The sequence below is a fragment of the Oncorhynchus keta genome, chromosome 30 (genome assembly GCF_023373465.1).
Source record: "Oncorhynchus keta strain PuntledgeMale-10-30-2019 chromosome 30, Oket_V2, whole genome shotgun sequence".
Classification (NCBI taxonomy): domain Eukaryota; kingdom Metazoa; phylum Chordata; class Actinopteri; order Salmoniformes; family Salmonidae; genus Oncorhynchus; species Oncorhynchus keta.
The window spans coordinates 60,922,738-60,931,089 of record NC_068450.1 but is presented as its reverse complement, the minus strand read 5'-3'; positions in this window follow the sequence as shown (position 1 = coordinate 60,931,089).

Genomic DNA, 8,352 nt, shown 5'->3' with positions numbered 1-8,352 from the left:
GAAGTAATGTCATTGTTTCCCACATCTTCTGCTTGAGGCCCTTTCATTTGGCCAGTAATTGCTCTGGCTGGACAAGGAGATGGAATGTGTGGGGGTAATGACCTGTGGGAGCTGCAGCAACAAGTTCCAACAACCATCACTCCTAGTATAAAAAGTGACCTGATATTCAGCGGTGACATTTCCACTGAAAAATCACTACAATTTAGAGTTTCTAGAGTTTTTTTTAAGCATTGTAATGCAGATAGCAGAGACAAAATGGTTATAAGCAGGCTAAAGTCAGGGTTGGCTAGCTAGGCTACTATGCCTGTGACCTACTGTAACAGTTGAGATAGTCATGATGTATCTGGCACTAGTAATCATGATATACATGGGCATAGGAGCCGGAGGTATAAATGTGGAATACACAAGGTGCAATTTCCTAACTTGTTTTCCACTTGCTATATGGCACTCACTGACAGTAAAACTGCAACAAAAACATGTGATGTCAACCAAACCTGTGGCTCTGATTGCATGTGTGAATGTGGACGTTGGTAGGCTGACCCAAGAGCCATTGTGGCCCCCATCAGAGTTTCCCATCCCTGGTCTAGAGGGTATATGATACCCACGGAGGGACAGAGTCAGAGAGAGAGAGAGAGAGGCCACAAACAAACCAACAGGGAAGATGGTGAGAAGTACCTCTCAAGCTCATCGAGTTCATAGACTGATGATCTGTCATAGTTTGAATCAATCTGAATAATCATATGATCTCTGATGAAAACGTCTAGTGGGTGTATTGTATGTGTTCAGTTCACGCAGGAGACCGGCAGCCATGATGATATTTTATTTTGGATTCATTCATTTCACTCTGACCTTTCATGCCTTGATGTATTTATTTATTTATTTGCAATGTTTTTAACTGTGTATAATGCTGGTCATTATTAGAGTATAATAACTGTATTTTAAGTTGAAAATATTATGTTAAGTTTCAAACCATACAGTATACAGTATACAGCAGCAGCAGTAACAACCTGACAGGGGAAGTGAGAAAAATACTAGGAAATGAGTCATACAGTAGCAGAGAAAGAGTACGAAATAGTTGTTTCATTGAATATATTTACATTAACAGTCACGCTGGTATTTAATACAGTATGAGTGGCCATGGCCCTAAGATGGATTGGACTGTACCAGAGGAAGTGCCCCTCTACAAGGCCACCCTTAGCATTGTACATTGGTAACCCCCATAGATACAGTATGTATCCATGTTATATTGTGTGTGTGTGTGTGTCTGTGCGTGTGTGTGAGAGTGAGATATGAGTCACTCAGAGAGAAGGGCAATGTCAGACTTCCGTGCCCAATACCCAGAATCCCACGCTGCAGAGCGATGAAGTCACACAACCGAAGGGTGAGAGTGACCCCTGCTTCACACACACACACACACACACACACACACACACACACACACACACACACACACACACACACACACACACACACACACACACACACACACACACACACACACAGAGCAGATTCACTCCCTATCACAACTCACTTCCATTAGAATCTCATCTCCTCTGTCTTGGTCAGATAACATGTGGGAATATTAAATATTAACAATCTCTACTGTCTGCCATTGTAATGGAGGGGTTTCAGTGAACTACACTTGTATTAAATGCCTCAAGACTTGTGTTAGCTCCCAGGACTAGGAGCTTGTGTTAGCTCCCAGGACTAGGAGCTTGTGTTAGCTCCCAGGACTAAGATATTGTGTTAGCTCCCAGGACTAGGAGCTTGTGTTAGCTCCCAGGACTAGGAGCTTGTGTTAGCTCCCAGGACTAGGAGCTTGTGTTAGCTCCCAGGACTAAGATATTGTGTTAGCTCCCAGAACTAGGAGCTTGTGTTAGCTCCCAGGACTAAGATATTGTGTTCGCTCCCAGGACTAAGATATTGTGTTAGCTCCCAGGACTAAGATATTGTGTTAGCTCCCAGGACTAAGATATTGTGTTAGCTCCCAGGATTAAGATATTGTGTTAGCTCCCAGGACTAAGATATTGTGTTAGCTCCCAGGACTAAGATATTGTGTTAGCTCCCAGGACTAGGAGCTTGTGTTAGCTCCCAGGACTAGGAGCTTATGTTAGCTCCCAGGACTAAGATATTGTGTTAGCTCCCAGGACTAGGAGCTTGTGTTAGCTCCCAGGACTAGGAGCTTGTGTTAGCTCCCAGGACTAGGAGCTTGTGTTAGCTCCCAGGACTAGGAGCTTGTGTTAGCTCCCAGGACTAAGATATTGTGTTAGCTCCCAAGACTAAGATATTGTGTTAGCTCCCAGGACTAAGATCATGTTTTATGCTGCCAGGACAAAGATCTTGTGTTAGCTCACAGGACTAAGATCATGTTTTATGCTGCCAGGACAAAGATCTTGTGTTAGCTCACAGGACTAAGATCTTGTGGCGTGCAGACGGGGGGCAGACTTAGTAATGCAACTGAACGGCGCAGGAGGAGATGGCTGCTGTTTTACGGTCTCCTAACCAGATGTGCTATTGTGTGTGTTTTTGTTGCGTTATTTGTAACTTCTTTTGTACATAATGTTTCTGCCACCGTCTCTTATGACCGAAAAGAGCGTCTAAATATCAGGACAGCGATTACTCACCTCGTATTGGATGACATTTTTTCCCCTGTGATTTGCATGGGAAAGAGATGGTGATATCGGGGATGTAGGTCGGTGTGCATTGTAAGGATCCGATGGCAAGTAGGTAATCCGCCTCTACCATCAGTCCTATTAGCCAATGTACAATCATTCAATAACAAAATAGACGAGCTACGGTCATGAATATCTTACCAACGGGACATTAAAAACTGTAATATCTTATGTGTCAACAGAGTCGTGGCTGAACGACGAAGTGGATAACATACAGATGTCGGGGTTTGCACTGATAGAACAGCCGCCTCTGGTAAGACAAGAGGTGGCGGTCTGTGTATATTTGTAAACAACAGCTGGTGCACAAAATCTAATATTAAGGAAGTCACAAGATTTCCCCCGCCTGAGGTAGAGTATCTCAGGATAAGATGTAGACCACACTATTTACCAAGAGAGTTTTCATCTATATTTTTCATAGCTGTCTATTTACCATGACTAACTGATGCTGGCACTAAGACCGCACTCAATGAGCGATATAAGGCTATAAGCAAACAGGAAAACGCTCATCCAGAAGAGGCGCTCCTAGTGGCCGGGGACTTTAATGCAGGGAAACTTAAATCCTTTTTTCTACCAGCATGTTAGATGTGCAACCAGAGTGAAAAGAAACTGTAGACCACCTTTACTCCATACACAGAGATGCGTACAAAGCTCTCCCTCACCTTCCATTAGGTAAATCTGACCATAATTCTATCTTCCTGATTCCTGCTTACAAAAAGCAGGAAGCACTAGTGACTCGGTCAATAAAGAAGTGGTCAGATGACGCAGATGCTAAGCTACAGGACTGTTTTTCTAGCACAGACTGGAATATGTTCTGGGATTCTTCCGATGGCATTGAGGAGTATACTACATCAATCACTGGCTTCATCAATAAGTGCATCAACGACGTTGTCACTACAGTGACCGTATGTACATACCCCAACCAGAAGCCATGGATTACAGGCAACATCCACACTGAGCTAAAGGGTAGAGCTGCCGCTTTCAAGGAGCGGGACTCTAACCCAGACGCTTATAAGAAATCTGGCTATGCCTCCGACGAACCATGAAACTGGCAAAGCGTCAATACAGGACTAAGATTGAATCGTACTACACAGGCTCTGACACTTGTCGGATGTGGCAGGGCTTGCAAACTATTACAGACTACAAAGGGAAGAACAGCTGCGAGCTTCCCAGTGAGCCGAGCCTACCAGACAAGCTAACGTACATCTATGCTCGCTTGAGGCAAGCAACACTGAAGCATACATGAGGGCATCAGCTGATCACGCTCTCTCTAGCCGCTGTGAGTAAGAGCTTTAAACAGGTCAACATTCACAAGGCTACAGGGCCAGACAGATTACCAGGACGTGTACTCATAGCATTCCCTGACCAACTGGCAAGTGTCTTCATTGACATTTTCAACCTGTCCCTGACTGAGTCAGTAATACCAACATGTTTCAAGCAGACCACCATAGTCCCTGTATCCAAGAACACCAAGGTAACCTGCCTAAATGACGACCGACCGACCCGTAACACTCACGTCTGTAGCCATGAAGTGCTTTGAAAGGCTGGTCATGGCTCACATTAACACCCTTATCCCAGAAACCCTAGACCCACTCCAATTTGCATACCGCCCCAACAAATCCACAGATGATGCAATCTTTATTGCACTGCACTCTGCCCTTTCCCACCTGGACAAAAGGAACACCTACGTGAGAATGCTATTCATTAACTACAGCTCAGCATTTAACACCATAGTGCCCTCAAAGCTCATCACTACGCTAAGAGCCCTGGGACTAAACACCTCCCTCTGCAACTGGATACTGGACTTCCTTACCCCAATGTGCAAGGGTAGGTAACAACACATCTGCCAGGCTGATCCTCAACACGGGGGCCCCTCAGGGGTGCGTGCTCAGTCCCCTCCTGTACTCCCTGTTCACTCATGACTGCATGGCCAGGCACGACTCCAACACCATCATTAAGTTTGCCGATGACACAACAGTGGTAAGCCTGATCACCGACAACGATGAAACTGCCGTTAGGGAGGAGGTCAGAGACCTGGCCGTGTGGTGCCAGGATAACAACCTCTGCCTCAACGTGGTCAAGATAAAGGAGATGATTGTGGATTACAGGAAAAGGGGGACCAAGCAAGCCCCCATCCTCATCAACTGGGCTGTAGTGGAGCAGGTTGAGAGCTTCAAGTTCCCTGGTGTCCACATCACCAACAAACTAGAATGGTCCAAACACACCAAGACAGTCGTGAAAAAGGCACGACAAAGCCTATTCCCCTCAAGAGACTAAAAAGATTTGGCATGGGTCCTCAGATCCTCAAAATGTTCTACAGCTGCACCATCGAGAGCATCCTGACTGGTTGCATCATTGACTCTGTACCTGTACCAACTGTATATAGCCTCGCTACTGTTAATTTGCTGATGCTCTATATTACTGCCACCCTTTGCCTTCAGGACAGCCTCAATTCATCAGAACATGGACTCTACAAGGTGTTGAAAGTGATGGGATGCTGGCCCATGTTGACTCCAAAGCGTCTCACAGTTCTGTCAAGTTGGCTGGATGTTCTTTGGGTGGTGGACAGTTCTTGATACACACGTAAACTGTTGAGCGTGAAAAACCCAGCAGCGTTGCAGTTCTTGACACAAAGCGTCCTGGACCCTGGTACCTACTATCATACCCCGTTCAAAGACACTTAAATATTACCCACTCACCCTCTGAATGGCACACATACACATTACAAGTCTTAATTGTCTCAAGACTTAAAAATCCTTCTTCAACCTGTGTCCTCCCCTTCATCTACACTGATTGAAGTGGATTTAACAAGTGACACATATAAGGGATCATAGCTTTCACCTGGATTCACCTGGTCAGTCTATGTCATAGAAAGAGCTGGTGTTCTTAATGTTTGGCCTACTCTGTGTGTATGTATATATACAGTACCAGTCAAAAGGGATGGTATCAGGCAGATCTCAACATTTAACCTAGCTGATGATAAACAAAGAGTGTGCAAAGCTGTCATCAAGGCAAAGGGTGGCTATTGGCTACTTTTTTGCTAACTACATGATTCCATGTGTATTTCATAGTTTTGATGTCTTCACTATTATTCTACAATGTAGAAAATAGTAAAAATAAAGAAAAACCCTTGAATGAGTAGGTGTGTCCATACTTTTGACTGGTACTGTATATGTAAAATGATGTCCAGCTCACAAGGCCTGTTGATGATGTGAGGCCTGAGGCAATTGCCTCTTCTGCCTAAGGCTTATTCCGCCACTGTGTGCAGGAGACCCAGGCTTGAATCCAGTCCATCACACTACTCTTACCTGGGCTTAGCATATAGAGAGAAGAGGAGAAAGAGAGAGAGAGAAGGACAGGAAGAGAGGAAGAGTTTCTTTGAGGCGCAACGGGTCACCACAGCCCATGATGCTCAGCGCCACTTTGAGGTGTTGCCCCCCTCTGATTATTATCTCATTAGCAGTTTCCACTGACAAACACACACAAACACACACAGACAGACAACATGCAGTGAATTTGCTTTCCTTTTGAATATATGAAATACCAACATGCATTTATTGGAGTGTGTGTGTGTGTGTGTGTGTGTGTGTGTGTGTGTGTGTGTGTGTGTGTGTGTGTGTGTGTGTGTGTGTCAATGTGTGTGTCGGTGTGTGTGTGTGTGTGTGTGTGTGTGTGTGTGTGTGTGTGTGTGTGTGTGTGTGTGTGTGTGTGTGTGTGTGTGTGTGTGTGTGTGTCAATGTGTGTGTGTATGTGTGTGTCAGTGTGTGTGTGTGTGTGTGTGTGTGTGTGTGTGTGTGTGTGTGTGTGTGTGTGTGTGTGTGTGTGTGTGTGTGTGTGTGTGTGTCAGTGTGTGTGTGTGTGTGTGTGTGTGTGTGTGTGTGTGTGTGTGTGTGTGTGTGTGTGTGTGTCTGTGTGTGTGTGTGTCAATGTGTGTGTGTATGTGTGTGTCAGTGTGTGTGTGTGTGTGTGTGTGTGTGTGTGTGTGTGTGTGTGTGTGTGTGTGTGTGTGTGTGTGTGTGTGTGTGTGTGTGTGTGTGTGTGTGTGTGTGTGTGTGTGTGTGTGTGTGTGTGCACAAAAGGCTAGTCCATCACCGATTGAGAGCTGCTGCACCATTTTATCTTCACCAATGTCTCCCTCTCCGACCATAACTCACTATCCAGTAAACACTGTAGAACTCACTCCAAGAGACACACTGTATCCTTTAAGAGAGAGAGAGGGAGAGAGAAAAAGAGAGAGAAAGAAAAGAGAGATAATAGAGAGAGATTGAGAGAAAAGGATAGAGAAAGGGAGAGAGAAAGAAAGAAAAGAGATACAGAGAGAGAGAGAGAGAGAGAGAGAGAGAGAGAGAGAGAGAGAGAGAGAGAGAGAGAGAGAGAGAGACAGAAAAGAGAGAGACCGAGAGAGAGAGAGAGACCGAGAGAGAGAGAGAGATACTTTTTTTTGACTTTTGGTCTTTCTTTATTGAAACATTCTCAATTCATTTAAAACTCACCCCCTCACTCCTAAAATAAAAAAATAAAAATATATCCTATACTGCATACATGTACCATACTCACCTTTCCATCTACCACATGATACAAATCGCCATACACAAAAACCCTCTCCTACAACCGTATATCCAAAACATCTTCCCCAGCAATACAGACAGCCCCCCAACACACCATATCTCCTCAAACATCTCCACACATTTGATCATTTTATAGAACTCAAACTCAACCCTAAGGCGCGCAGAGACCATCCCATTAAACAGTAGTAAAGGGTCTGTTATCCCCCCACCTTTGACCCTGTTCCTCCTTGTTAGCCAAATAGCTAACTTTGCCTGAGCAAACAGAAAATTCAACAAAACACATTTTTCTTTCTCCTTACTCGAATACCTGTATCCCATTATAAACATCCCAACAGCAAAAACCACCCCCAACCTGTCACACAGACATTCCAACAGAGACATTAATGGCATTAACCTGGTGCACACAGAAAACACATGAATTACAGTTTCTTTCATTTGACAGAAAGGCCACCCCTGCCCAATTCCCGGATCAACCCGTGCCAACCAGCTGTTAGTGGCCAGGGCTCCATGAAGAACCCTCCACTGGAGGACCCCTGACCTCTTTGGTACTGGGGGTTTGTAGAGCGCCCTCCATCTGGCCACTGATGTGCCTTCACTCCTGTTAGGCTTCTAATGCTCCTAACCTTAACGCAGCGGTTGTAGAGGGCTTTACCTCCCACCCCCTCAAACTCCCCCAGGCTCGGAGTGTTAAAATCTAACAAGTCCTCCAGACCCCCTTGCCAGTCTCCAGTCTCTGCCGTCACCTGCAGTGGCGGGAACATTGGTGGCCCCTCTCCCTTTGCCCTCTCAAACACCCCCCTTACCGGCTCAGACAGTGCCTCCTGGACCTCCTCCAGGAATCTCTCCAGCAGCCTAAGAGACGTTATTCCTGTTTGTTGCGCCAAGACCTCCGGGGTTTTCCACCCCTCCTCTCCCAGCAGTCTCAGGTCACCCAGCCTTTGTAAACCCCCTGCCATCAGTTGCCTCTGCAGGGTGGCCGACTGAACCGATCTCAAAGGGATGGCTGGGTTGTGGAAGATAGGCTCCTCCCACACCCACTGCCCAGGCTCCACACCCCCTTCTCGTGTGGGCCTTAGCAGCTGCCAGGCCCTCAGCACCGCAGAGTAAAACTGCTG